The sequence below is a fragment of the Dryas octopetala genome, chromosome 2, assembly GCF_963921425.1.
Source record: "Dryas octopetala chromosome 2, drDryOcto1.1, whole genome shotgun sequence".
Lineage (NCBI taxonomy): Eukaryota > Viridiplantae > Streptophyta > Magnoliopsida > Rosales > Rosaceae > Dryas > Dryas octopetala.
The window spans coordinates 14,896,595-14,910,722 of record NC_141367.1 but is presented as its reverse complement, the minus strand read 5'-3'; the positions used below and the strand labels follow the sequence as shown (position 1 = coordinate 14,910,722).

General features: G+C 33.7%; 1 pseudogene; it reads right to left on the bottom strand.

The window, feature by feature from the left end:
- Positions 1-12,617: 12,617 nt before the first annotated feature.
- On the bottom strand, positions 12,618-13,491 carry LOC147293360 (uncharacterized; annotated as a pseudogene).
- Between the last annotated feature and the right edge of the window lie 637 nt (positions 13,492-14,128).

Here is a 14,128-nt window from a genome sequence, read left to right as displayed (position 1 = left end):
GAAATTGGAATTAAGAAGATGGAGGTATTGGAAATGGTGAGAGAGAGAGAGAGAGAGTGATAAAAATTAAATAGAGGGAGATATGACTAAATCCTCCTATGAGGAGGTTTATAAAGGGAAGAGCAAAAAAGAATGGGTCGAATATTATATTGGAAGAGTGTGAGTTGTGCCAATTCACAGCTGATTGCCGGCTGAGGAGGTTGTTTCTTGTGGCCGTCTTTAACCGGCTCGTCTGGTATCTTCTGCCTTGTCCCACCCCTAACTTATATGATATGTGCTATTGCCATCATAATAAAATGTCAATTCAATGAAGTCGACAATTCTGTCTTAATCCACAAGATGATCTCTCTCTCTCTCTCTAACATGATAATACATCACAGATTCATTTATACATATATACATACTAATATTCAAACATATTAATATGTATACACAGCTCTTCTCGTATATATCCAAATTTTAATGTCTAGTAGTTTGTGTTCTAATGCAGTTGTCCATCGATTGACCACTGTAAATTTTGTTTCATTTTTCCTCCTAACCATCAATCGGCACCGGTGTTTTCAGACGCAAAAACATGACGTGAGGCGTTTTAGTCGTAGAAGGCGAGGCGTAAGCCTCAACACGTTAAGGCGTAAGCTTTTTGGGATATATTTTTTATAATAAAAAAATTATAAATATATATATAAACATATATAAATAGGTAAATATATATATAAGTATATAGAGAAAATTACAGATTTGGTCCCCTTATTTTATAGCTAGTTCAATTTTGGTCCATGATCTTTTTTAAGTTCGGTTTTGGTCCATTTATTATCTAACTTGTTCAGTTTTGGTCCATTCCATCTATTTTGGATGGATGCCGTTAATTTGAGGGGCAAATATGTAATTTCCTAATAAAATTTATAAAATAAAAAAAACAAACAAAAAAATAAAAACAGAAAAACAGAAATTACAAAAAACAAAACTGAAAAATAAAAAAACATACCCAAAGTCCGGATCGGGGATCCGGCCTAGGCTTACTGCTGGGTCGGGGTGGGGGAGGATTGTGGAAGGTCCATTAATCTCAACAACAGGGATGAAGTTTTCTTAAGGTTTCGGAATTGCAAACAGTTGGCAGATTCATTTGGTATAAATTTCTAATAAAAGATTACATGTAATCCATTTCAAGCATCTATATGAACAAGAACAAAGGCATATAACATCAAGGTAAAGCACCAAGACCAGTCTCCAACGAGAACCATCTTTTTCCACTGCAACAGACTGCCATTCCCTCGAGCAGTCCTGCTGCTAGAACTACTTTGACCCCACACATTTTGTACTCGCTGGACCCCCTGGTTTAGCAAAGAAAAGAACCCAAAATTGTGAAGAAAATATATTTAATTTCATGAAAGAGAGGAGGATGGGGGGATTGGAGGGGTGGCTGGGAGGAGGGAGAAAGAGAGTTGCAGAGAGTGACAGAGGGAAAGAGAAGGAGAGAGATAGAGATAGAGAGAAGTGGAGGGTTTTCGGACGGGGGCGCCGCCCAGTGGCCGGAAATGGAGGATTTCCAAATCCCCCCCTCCCAAAACCCATCCTCCCCGAGCCCACCCGAAACCCACCCCCCGGCCAATCCCTCCTCCCAAAACCCACCCTCCCCAAGCCCCCTTCCTCCCTCTACTCCGAGCCAGCAGCAAGTTTTTTTTTTTTTTTTTTCAGTTTTTTTGTAATTTTGTAATTTATTTTTGTTTTTTATTTTATTTTATAAATTTTATGAGAAAATTACATATTTGCCCCTCAAATTAACAGAATCCATCCAAAATAGACGGAATGGACTAAAACCGAACAAGTTAGATAATAAGTGGACCAAAATCGAACTTAAAAAAAATCGTGGACCAAAATTGAACTAGCTATAAAGTAAGTGGACTAAATCTGTAATTTCCTCTAAGTATATATATATATATTGAACATAAGACCAAACCCATGCTATAAGTATATATATAGAATATAAGTATATACATAGGTAAACATATATATAAATAGGTAAATAGGTAAGTATATATATATAAGTATATATATAGAACATAAAAAAATTAATATTTTAAAATGTTTTTGAATTAAAAAATATATAAAAATTCTTCTAACTCCCTTCCCCCCACCCTGAGCATCCCCCACCCCAAGGTCCCCAACCCAGCAGTCCAGCGCTATCCCCTCCCAGCCCCCACCCCCACCCCACCCCACCCCACCCCACCCCATCACCCCTTCACCCCTTCACCCTCACCCTCACCCAAGCCCAACCCAACCCCCTCCTCTTCACGCGTGGACCGATCTTGGGGGGTGAGCGAACTGGCAGCGCCGACGTCGCCTCTGGTGACTCGGACATAGACGTCCACCACTTGCGATGGGTTGAATTTTGGCAGCATGGGTTTTGCGTACGCCTTCAACGCCTTGCCGTCGCGAGGCGTACGCCTTCAACGCCTTTCCGTCGCCTTTCAGTCGTTTTACACAGTCCGGCGACGTCGTGCGCAATCGGCCGCCGCCTTGCCATGACTCGCGCCTTGAGGCGCACCTGAAGCTCGCCTTTAAAAACACTGATCCGCACCCATTAATCGGTTACGTTTCTATACCTTGAAGTAAACATTAATTAGTCTATCGTAAAATGAGAACAACAACTGGAAATTAAATTGTTGTCAATATATAAATTAAATGTGCTTTTCATAGTTGAAAAACTAACTTGTCCATCGATCAACGTCCTCTTCTAATTGATGGACAATAAATTCAAAAATTTAAAAACTACAGACCTTTGGACTTGAGAAATTCAAATAATTTTATTTAAGGGATCTCTCGTGGGGCCTACTCCATATTGAATTTTAACAATCCGAGTCGTTTATATTTGAGGTCTTTATTCAAAGATCATTTGTACAAAAGATTAGACAAATCAGAAACCATAAAGATATTCATTTTGATCAAATAAATAGACGAACAAAATATTTTCAATAAACACTTGAAAGAATGACCATTTAATCAAATGGTTAAATAATTTCTAATTTACCAAAATGATTGCGAGGATGATCTTTTTATGGAGACTAAAAAAGTTAACAGTTTCAATCATCAAAATATATTATAGAATGGACCCTTATAAGGGATACCTTAATGGAGCTCCCTTATATATATATATAGGAGGTGATTTTCGCACTCATCTTTTCTCCATTTGCACTCCTTCTTATTTTTTTTAAATGTTTGCATATATTTTTATTATTTATTTTCCACATATGCCCTTTAGCTTTTAATTATAGAATGTCACTTAGGTAACATTAAATCATACACATTTAATTTTTTAAAATTGTCATAATAATATATCTATTTTTATAACTCTCTTTTTAAAAAGGAAGAAAAACTTATGTAATTATCTACACTTCTGTTCGTCTTCTTGATAAATAGTACACCTAGCTCTCTTTTCTTATTAAGCTATCATGTGACATTCATTTTTTTAAAAATCAAATATGCTACAAATTAGTAGTGGTTGCTATGCAGTGTCAAAAGACCCAAAAATGAGGGAGTGGACTAATTGAAAATCTCAATTAATTTCATAACACAAACCCACCATCAAAAGAAGAAGAAGATACATAAATCATGACCTTCATGAAGAAAAAGAAAAAAAAATATATGACAGGCTAAATATTTTCCTAATAAAAGTATAGAATGATGATTGAAAGCACGTAAAAGACTGGTTCATATAAATCATGACTATCATGAAGAAAACGAAAAAAAAATATGACAGACTAAATATTTTCCTAATGAAAGTATAGAATGATGAGTGAAAACACAAACAAGACTGGTTTACAAAAGAAAAAAAAATGGCTTAGAAGGCAAAGAGATGCAATATGAAGAAGATACAATGAGGGGGAGACAAAATTACTTATTTTTATTTTTTTTAATAATGATGAGAGAATTTTGGAAAAAATAATCATTACTGAAAGATAATTAAAATAAAAATTCAACAGCCACAAAGGGTAGATTTGGAAAAATAGATAATAAAAATATACAAAATACATTAAAAAAAGAGATAGAGTGCAAACGGAGAAAAGCGGAGTGCGAAAATCGCCTCCCATATATATATATATATATATAGAGAGAGAGAGAGAGAGAGAGAGAGAGAGAGAGAGAGAGAGCTTCCTTTAAGGGATCCTTTAAATATGTTTATTTAAGGGATTTTGCATAAGCCCATGATGTACAAAATAAAAATTGTTAGCAATATTTGTATGTATATATATATATAGAGAGAGAGAGAGAGAGAGAGAGCTTCCGTTAAGGAATTCTTTAAATAATTTTATTTAAAAGATTCTCATGGGCTCACTCCATATATTATAACAATATGAACCATCTACTTTTTAGGTTTCTATTCAAAGATTATCCCTACAAAAAGAAAACCATTTCGTTTGATTAAATAGTGATTATTTCAAGTGTTGTCGAAACATTATATTCGTCTATTTATTTGATCAAAATTAGACACTTAAATGATTTTTGATTTGTCTAATTTTTGTAGGTATGATATTTGAATAGAGACACAATATATATGGAGTAGGTCCCACAAGAAATTCCTTAAACAAAACATTTAAAGAATCTCATAACGGTAGCTCATTACATGCATATATATATATATATAATAATGATAATACATTGGCATGCTATATTGTCCAACTAGCCATTTGGATTAATGTATTAACATAATTAATCTAACTATTATCTTATATGTTATGTGCTATTACTATCATATTAAAATCTAAACAATTTGGCCAATTCTGTCATGATCTCTAGGATCATCTCTAGATCTCTCCGAAATTTGATAATACATATCATTTATATGTATATACACATAAATTCTCTCTATATATAGGACGTCCATTCTTTAACTAAAGAACATAAATTGGTATTTTTTAGGTCCTGTTTTAGAGGATTTAACATTTTTGGGTATAGGGTTCTATATTTTAGAGTATGAAATTACTATTCAAAGTTATCTTTAGGTTTTAACTTCCGAATTTTGGGTTTACAGGATTCAACATTTTAGGGAATAAGGTTCTATATTTTAGGATATGAAATTACTGTTCGAGAAACTCGGGAGTTAAAACATAAAATCTAATCAAGGAACGAGAACTCAAAATCATTAGAGTTGAAACCAAGGAATAGGTTTTGATTGACGATTTAAACTCTAAAGTATTAAACTAGCTATGTCAAGAATAAGATAAAAAATAAAATAAAATCCATAAAATATATGTGTTCGTTCTTTAGTTAAAGAACAAACATCCTATAGAGAGAAAGGTTGTAAATATATATACATACACACACATACAAATAGGGATATAAAATCAAAATTGTTAGCAGATATTTGACATGTTATGCTTTTATTTCAATACGGATAATACATCCACAAAAAATTCACCTAATCAATAATCTATATTAACAATTCATATAACAAACATGTTACAGTTAAGAATATGTATAATCATTTGGCACTGCTTTTAGAATTGTCAAAAGCGCTTTCAAATTAGTAAAAGCGCTTTTGGTAGCGTTTGATAAAAATAAATAGAAGTGCTTCTGAGTTATAAAAGTGCTTTTAAGGAGTTTTTTGAGAAGCACATGTCATGTGCTTCCTCAAGAAGTACTTTCAAATGTTTTTGCATGAACAACTTAGAAGTTTTATAAAAATTTATATGTGCTTCTTAACATAAGCGCTTCTGATAAAAGCACTACTAAATAAAAATGCTTTTAAGAATTAGTGTCAAACGGGCCCTTAAATACGTATAAGAATCTATATTGACAATACGTATAACAAACATTTAAATACATATAATAATCCATATTGACAATACGTATAAAATGTTTGGTAAGAACATCTAAAGTTATAAATTAGTTTTCATGGTAATGTCTCAAAAATATGCGGAATATATTGCTATCTAGATTCTCATTAAACTTATTCACAAAATTTATTCACAAAATAATATGTTTGTATAATATCTAACCTGTTATAATAAATGAGGTTAAAATTTAGTTTAAATTTGAAGAAAATGAAACACTGATAGGCTATTTGTTGAACAAAATTTAGTGCATAAATTTGGTTAATATATGTAGTAGTACAATAACGAATAATCTCACCCACACAGAAATAAGTAAGAGATAAGAGGTTAGAGGCGGATGTCACCATCTTGTGCACAATAATTTGCTCCTTGTACATACTTACTGTTTTACACGTGTCTAATATAGTAACTAAATCCAAATCCAATATCATTATAGCATTTGGGACTTTGTCGAATAATTTAGTAAAATACTACTCTCTTTTTTTCGAACGGAAAAATTTAGTAAAAGTCTACTCAATTAGAATGTTAAGTGTAAAAAGACATAATGACCAGGTAATTAAAAGGGAAAATTTTAGCAAGGGAATTACTTGGGTACTGAGAGGACCTATTTATACTGAGGTTCTCATGTGGTCTACTAATTCTTTGGCAGTTGTTTTTAAAATAAAAACATACAAAATGCCCAAATAGCTGTAACGCCGTTTAGCCTCTAAACGTGAACACGATGTGAAATAAACAGATGACATGGAAAACAACATTTCATCTTTAGATTTGAAACCCAACTCCAAAAAATCGGTTCATTTAGAGGAGACGAAGACTGGTGACGGTGCGTTGACAACTAGCAATGGGACGTTGACAACGATTCTACTGCTTAACCCATATCGACTCTAAACAATCGATTCACTTAGAGGAGACCAAGACCAGTGACGGTGCGCCGACAACCAATCGCGGGATGTCGACAACGATTCTACTGCTTCACCCATATTAATTATAATTATTATGTAGAACACTTGGAGTGAAGATAATTTCCTCAAAACCCAAAATCTTTACTGCTCTTCAATGAGGATTTTCTTTTATGTTTTTAGACTCATGAGGTCCTAGGAGGTAAGGTTTGTAGGCGACTAGGGTGGAGTGGATGAGCTTCTTGGATAGAAGGACCAGCTTGCGTGAGAATTAGCCTAGAAGAAGGCGTGTTCTACTTGAACAAGGAGTCATGACCTATCCTAAGTTAGACTTAAACCACAAGCTATTAGGAACCCCAATTGAACAAGAACTAGGAGACCCTCGGCCATAATCACTATAAATGGGGCACACTAGCCCTCAGGTAAGATATGCAACCATAGCTATCTAGACTACTCTGAAAGGTGTGATTATTGACTTGAGCGTCATAGGGCCCTTGGCCGTTACCACATCGGTGCCTCCTCTTACGCTTAGTGTTCTTTGTTTTATTGTGCAGGGTAGAAAGAGAGTGAGGTGGTGATCAACGAAGGCCTTAACGTGGAGGTCAGAGGCTAGGTTGATGGCTTGAAGAAATTTGTGCATCAACATGCTAAATATAACATTTAGCAATTTAGCAATTGCTAAACCATTGTACATGCTATGGCTTAACTTGGCTATACCCTTCAACATTCTATAGTTGAGATTGAAGTTCTTTTTCTTAGTATTATAACTAAAGGTATGAATCTTATTCATGATGATTTAGGATGGTATCTATTTTTAGGTTTGGGCTACCCTACTCTCATTCTTGAATGTCTTTGTATTATCTTTGTACAAATATTTTGTGTAGTAGTCAATAGTCCTACTACATGGGCCCAAGGTTTGAATTATGCCTACGGTACCATGTCCATTAACGTGGGTAGGTAGATGAGACTAATTATAATGCACCAAACTAATGAAGCGCACGCTACCTAGTGCCTCTTACAAGAAATTAAATATGGTAACCAAGGCTACCAAGCCATTGGTCGTTCTTAACAGAATATGGGCCATATCCGATTATTGGGCATCTTTGAATTGTTTAGATTTTGGGTTTTAACTTATGGCAAAAAAGAAAAAGAAAAAAAATAAGGTTTTAACTCGATTGATTAGCGTCCTTTGCTAATCGATTGATAGTGAATTCAGAAATTTAAATAGTCCGAACTTCTAGACCTAGAATTCATACATATATGGTCAAATTTTAGTTTTAGTCCTTATAGTTATAGTTTAGGCCCAATTCCACATTATTCCTCCTACTAGTTGTTCCATTTTTGCCATTGTATTTTACAAAAGCCTCGCCCCTTTGGAGCCTCGCTCGAGCTACTCACTGATGCAATTCTAGAAAGTAAAGGTTCCTTGGCAAAAAAAGTTCTTTGGATGCACCTTCAAATTTCTTCAACTTTTTTTACCAAAAAAAAAATTACTTCAATTTTCAGCATGGAATACACTCTACTGAGAATTGACATTGCTCAAGATGATGCAGCTCCATTTAAGCAATGGTACCTTCAATATTATGTGTTGGATATTTAATTAACTTTTGGTGGTTGATTGAAATGATTGATTGAAGAAATATTTAACTTTAATGAAATTTGATTATTTTCATTTGGTGATTGATATTTAATTAACTTTTGGTAGTTGTTAGTAAAGTATTACCTTACTATTTTCTCAATGTGTTTTTTAGTTTTTTTATGGAAACGCCAATAGGTTTTTTTATGCATTGTGATTCATCCAAGAATATACATCATGCTCCAAAGATGGCAATAGCCAACTCGGACCGTCCTCCAACAACTGCATCGGATGAACGACATCTAATCCATTCTGTGCTAAAGTGTGAGCTACGGAATTACATTTTCTAGACACATAATTAAAGGAAATAAACTAAAAATTAGAAGCTAAAGCATGAATTTCATCAACAAAGTCTCCTTTCACACAAAGCAAAGAACCTTCCCCTTAAACAAAATTAATGGCTTCAAGGGAATCACTCTCCACCACAAGTTGAAAGAAATCTGCTTGGTGAGCTATATGGAGGCCATACATAAGTTGAAGCAAGACACCCATGAAAAGAATGCATGGAGGCTGTCAATAACTCAACCTCTCTAGTAAGGTGTATGCAAACTTTATATGGATTTTTAACATTTTACCCACCTGAATTTTGACCCATTTTTTACTTCACCTTAAAAAAAAATTTTTGACTTGATGTGGCACTTTAATTTTAAAAAAATTTCAATGTCAGACCTCCGTCCAATTCCGTCAAGATTTCAATCAAAAAATAGTCATGTATTTTGCATGTGACCTCTTTTTAAAGGGCATTTTGGTCTTTTTGAGTCTACCATGAGATTTGTTTAGGAGTTCCTCTATTCATACCCTAAATATTCTCTCCACGCCCACAAATTTTTAATTTTACCCTATAATAATAACCTAAATTTTTAAACCAACTTATATGTTTATTAATAATATATGTATTTATATTTATCATTACATATATATATATATATATTTGCTTGAAGAGGTGTGGCGGTCGTTGTGTGTGAGTGTTATAAGGTTGGGTTGATTAAAAAGAAGGCAGCAACTGGGTTTTAGACCAAACCAAAACAAGAATAGGAGAAGAATATAGAGTGAAGGGAAGGGAAAAAGAAAGATTAGAAAAGCTTAAAGGATCAAACTAACATAGGAATTGAAGCTAGGGAAAAAGGAAGAGATTTTCGAGTTGGGGTGCACTGAGTAATTTTCAGTTTTGGGGTTTATGTTCTTAATGGAGATTTTGATTTCTAGGTTGGTTAGAGGTTGGGTGATTGATTTGGAAGCTATAAACGCGTTTCTAGTAACCTAAGAAACTGATTTGGGGTGTTGAATTAGAAGGAAAATGAAGTTACGTGAAATTTGAAAAATCTGCAATTTTCTGAAAGATTTGACAGTTTCGGGTAGCCTACTTTGTGATCAAGTATCATGAGTTTCATAGCACTATTTTGAATTTTTTTTATATTGTTTTAAAGATGAGATTCATAGCTTCAAAATGAGTATAAGATTGTTGATTCTGGTAGAGATTTGATGAGTCAAAAGTAGAGGTGAAGTTGAGATAAAAACTGAAAAATAAGAGGCTTAAGGTTGAAGATGATGAATAGTAACCTCCAGCAAAAATAGAAAGACCAAAATACCCTCATTTTTAATGGAAAATGTGACAGAATAGAACATAAGTCTGTGTATGAAAAAAAAAACAACTTTGAGAAGCAAGGGTTAAAGGATATATATTTCAATATATATAAAAAAAAAAAAAGGATATATTCGCATACAAAGTGTGTATAAAGCCAAGAGTGCATGAGAGGCCAGATGTCCCCATCTTGTACACAATTATTTTTCTTTGTACATACTTACTTTTTACACGTGTCTCATAAAGTTACTAGCTAATTTGATACTGTACAAAAACCTAAAAGTAAAATTAATTAAATTAATCATAATTTTCAATTAATTCCTCAAAAAAAAAAAAGTTCAAGTAATTAAAATTAATTCACATGCAAAAAGAAAACGTACTGTTTCCTATGGATGGGTACCTCTTCCCTTTATATTGAGAAGAGCCATTAATTAATTTTGCGCCTAATAAAGTACATGGTTTAGATAAAAAAATAAATTTTGACAAATAAAAAAATAATAACAATAAAGTAGATAGTGTTTCTTTTTTTCTTTTGTGTTTTTTATCAAGAGGGAGAACTTTTATTAACTAATTGAAGGCACTGAAGCTACATCAGCATCCAACAAAGACATAAGTAGGGGTGGACGTGGGTCTAATCGAGCCTATATCGGCCAAACAATCGACCCACCTGACTAACTGACCTTGTCCATTTCTGAAAACCAACAACCAACCCGACCATTGTGGGTCAGTTCACTACTACAAAATAGCAATCAGACGACGGATTTTCACCGTTGTGTGAGTTTCTAATTTACCGTCGTCTAATCGATCGATGTCTATTCATACCCCAATAGACAACGGATAAAATCCATTGTCCTGGTGCACCTACACAACGGTTATAGATGTACCACCGTTGTATATACAACCTTTAAAATCAATGATTTGGAAAATACCGTTGTTGAGTGCCAATTTAAACATCGGTTTATATTTAATAACCGATATGTATATATATGTTAAACAACGGTTATGTTAAGTAAAGAATTGGTTTTACAACTATTTTAGGTAGAAACACGAGGTGAAATTGTCATTAAAACAACGGTTTATTGTTAAAAACCGTTGTTTAATCTATTGAATAATATGTGTATTGCCATGTCTATAGGTTTTTCAAAGTACGGTGTTTTATATGAAACCGTTGTATTCATGCATTAAGAAAATTGAATATTAACCATATAACCGTTGTATATACTTATTTGGTACATCGATTTTGGATTAGAAACTATTGTATGAAGGCACTTAGCACAATGGCTTTTTAAGATTTGTGTGGTATGCTTAAGAATTAGACAATGGTTTATGATATTGAACCATTGTAAGTCAAGGGCACAGACCACGCTTTTGATCGAAAACTGTTGTATAATGTGCCTGTTTACATCTGTTTTTAGAAACTCCCAATTGTCTTTGACCACAATGCAATTATGAACAAATAATGCAGAATCTGATTGATGAGATAGGTTGTTTTGGTACAACCATTAATTGTTCCAAATTGATTCCCTTCATAATTAACATTCCTAATAAATTATACATTTACAAAATACCAATTCACAATAATAAAGGATTGGAATTTCTAAAGTACCAAATAATATAAGATATTTGAAGGTAGTAATTGTATATATGTACCTTGCTCCCTTAACCCAATTTCATTCACAAAACCAGCCATATATGCCATAAACAAAAACCCTCCATATATACCTTTCCAAAAAACTAGGCATCAATCTAATTAATCAACCTAATTGCTGCCATATATATATCAAAATATTATCCAGCAGCTAGCCTATCAATCATCCCAAGCTAATCTAGCAAAGTAATCAATATATCATATATACCCAAAGCTAGTCTAGCTAAACATATGGCCTACGTCAAAAAGGTGTCATGCAAAAATCCAACCAGAAATGTCTACATAAACTGGCCCACGAAGTTTGCCCATTCAGCCCGGACTTCATCGATATCTTCTTGGGTATAAGTGTTGTCTTGCCTTCGTTCTCACTGAAACAAGGCAAAGATGGAGTACTAATTAAAAATAAAATTCAACAAAAAATGCAAACAGTCTAGCAGAAAGAAAAAAAATAAAGAACATGCGCGCCCCTAAGTAGGTGTATTGAAAAACATAGGCATGCAAGAGAAGAATATGCCCCTGTCAGGTTTCAACATCCAGTAGCAAGCATATATATATATATATATATATATATATATAGTTAGCATCCACAAGATAAAATAGGGGCCTATATCCATAATCAAGCTCCAATATATTAACACAAGTGATCATCAAACAGGGGCCAATATAACCTGTTCACTTCCACAATTTTGAAAGAATCCACCAAGTATTCCCAATCTGCACCCAAAACAGACTTCCCCAACTAATTTGTTTCCTTTTATTCCTTTACTACATTTCCAATCTTTCAGCCACAAAACAAATTAAAGCATTATAAATTGCAACAATACATTAACTTCTTTCTCAAGATTCGAATACCCATTTATAAATGCCCAGCAAGGTCTAAACAATTTATAAGTCATTTTGACATGATATTATATAGCTCCTAAGAGTACCAAGGGTTCAAAATGTCCAAGTAAAAGACAATTATCATATCACTGCTCATACCAAAAACATAACCAACATAATGTCAGGTTGGCTGACTAATTCATACCTTATTCACAAAAGCTAAGCCCTCATCTTCAATTATTTCCTTCATAAAGCGCATAACAAAATAACCACACTCCTTGTCACTTGGTTGTTAAGGAATGCCCTAAATACAAATAAACATTAATTAGAATGAGCACATATACAGTTTATTTAGCAATTTGTTATTTGATGTTTAAAGCAAACAAGCCAACCTACCGCCATATTTTTCCAAATTTTTGTTTTACGCCCTTGCCTATTCACTTGAGCATTGAATATTTTAATCCCGCTGTGGCATGATCGAAAAACCAAATGATTTTAACACTTTCTGAGATATGGAGTGAAATTATAAACTGATGAGAAAAAAATTACAGCCTTACTTGTCCACAACAGTTCTCCATTCATCACCGATCAGACGCCTTCTCATTGGGTTCATAAAATAGACAATCTCCTTGTCCGGATTGATAACCGTCAACATCCAATGATTTCTACGCATTTAAAATTCTCTTTAAATACATTACATGGCTGGAAATGTGTATTTACATTGACAATCAAAGATATTTTAACATTGAATAACTTACCCGGAATTGTAAGGGACTAAAAAAATCTTATCATTAGAAGACGTGGCGAACCTATCTGCCAAGTACCGTGTTCTTTCCGTTATAGTTCCACACCCTATTGCACCAGTTCGAGCAAGGTCTACGAAACCAACCATGTTTACCATCTTTGATCTCTTCACCACATTGTACAAGTACCTAAAAAATATTTAGCAAGTCAAATAGCTAGCATGATTGAATAATCTCATCTTTTTTGCTGGATATTAATATGTAAAAATCCCCTATTCATTTTTTTTACCTCATGTAAACCACAATGCAGTTGGCTGATATTTCAACCATGCCACCAAATTGGGTAATATCTTCGTACAGTATGTAGGTTCTACGAGCTGCCCCAAAAACGTCCGCCTCTATTTCAAAGTTGATTGTTAATCCCTCATTCATTACATTTTGTGCATACATGCACAACAACTTCAGTGGCGTAGGCATTGCTTGCAGGTTCAACACAATTCCCTTCATCCTATCTTGCTTCTCATCTTTTGCTTTCTTCAACACAATCTTGTCCTGCCCAGCACACATCCAAAGCACATATAACATTATAAAAATTAATTGTAGGGCTGGGTTTCAATTCATTCAAACCTCAATGGAGTACTTATAATCATCAAAAATCAATATGTTGTATTAGTTGACTACTTAATTTGTACATGCAGCAGCTGCCAGCTTGCCAAGGTGTGTCGTCTATGAGTCAAATTATAAAAGAGTGTCTATGAGTCATATTCATGGTTACTTAATGAGAAAAATTAAGGCTAGCTAGCTTTGTAGTTAGGCAAGGGAGAATTGATCTGTTGAATACAATGCATATTGCAGAGAGAGGTAATGGCCAAGTATTATTATAAATTTATAATAATACTTTCAAACAAGGCTTATAGTCAAATTATTGTATGTTAATTCAGAGGATTGAGCAACTTAGTTTACAGTC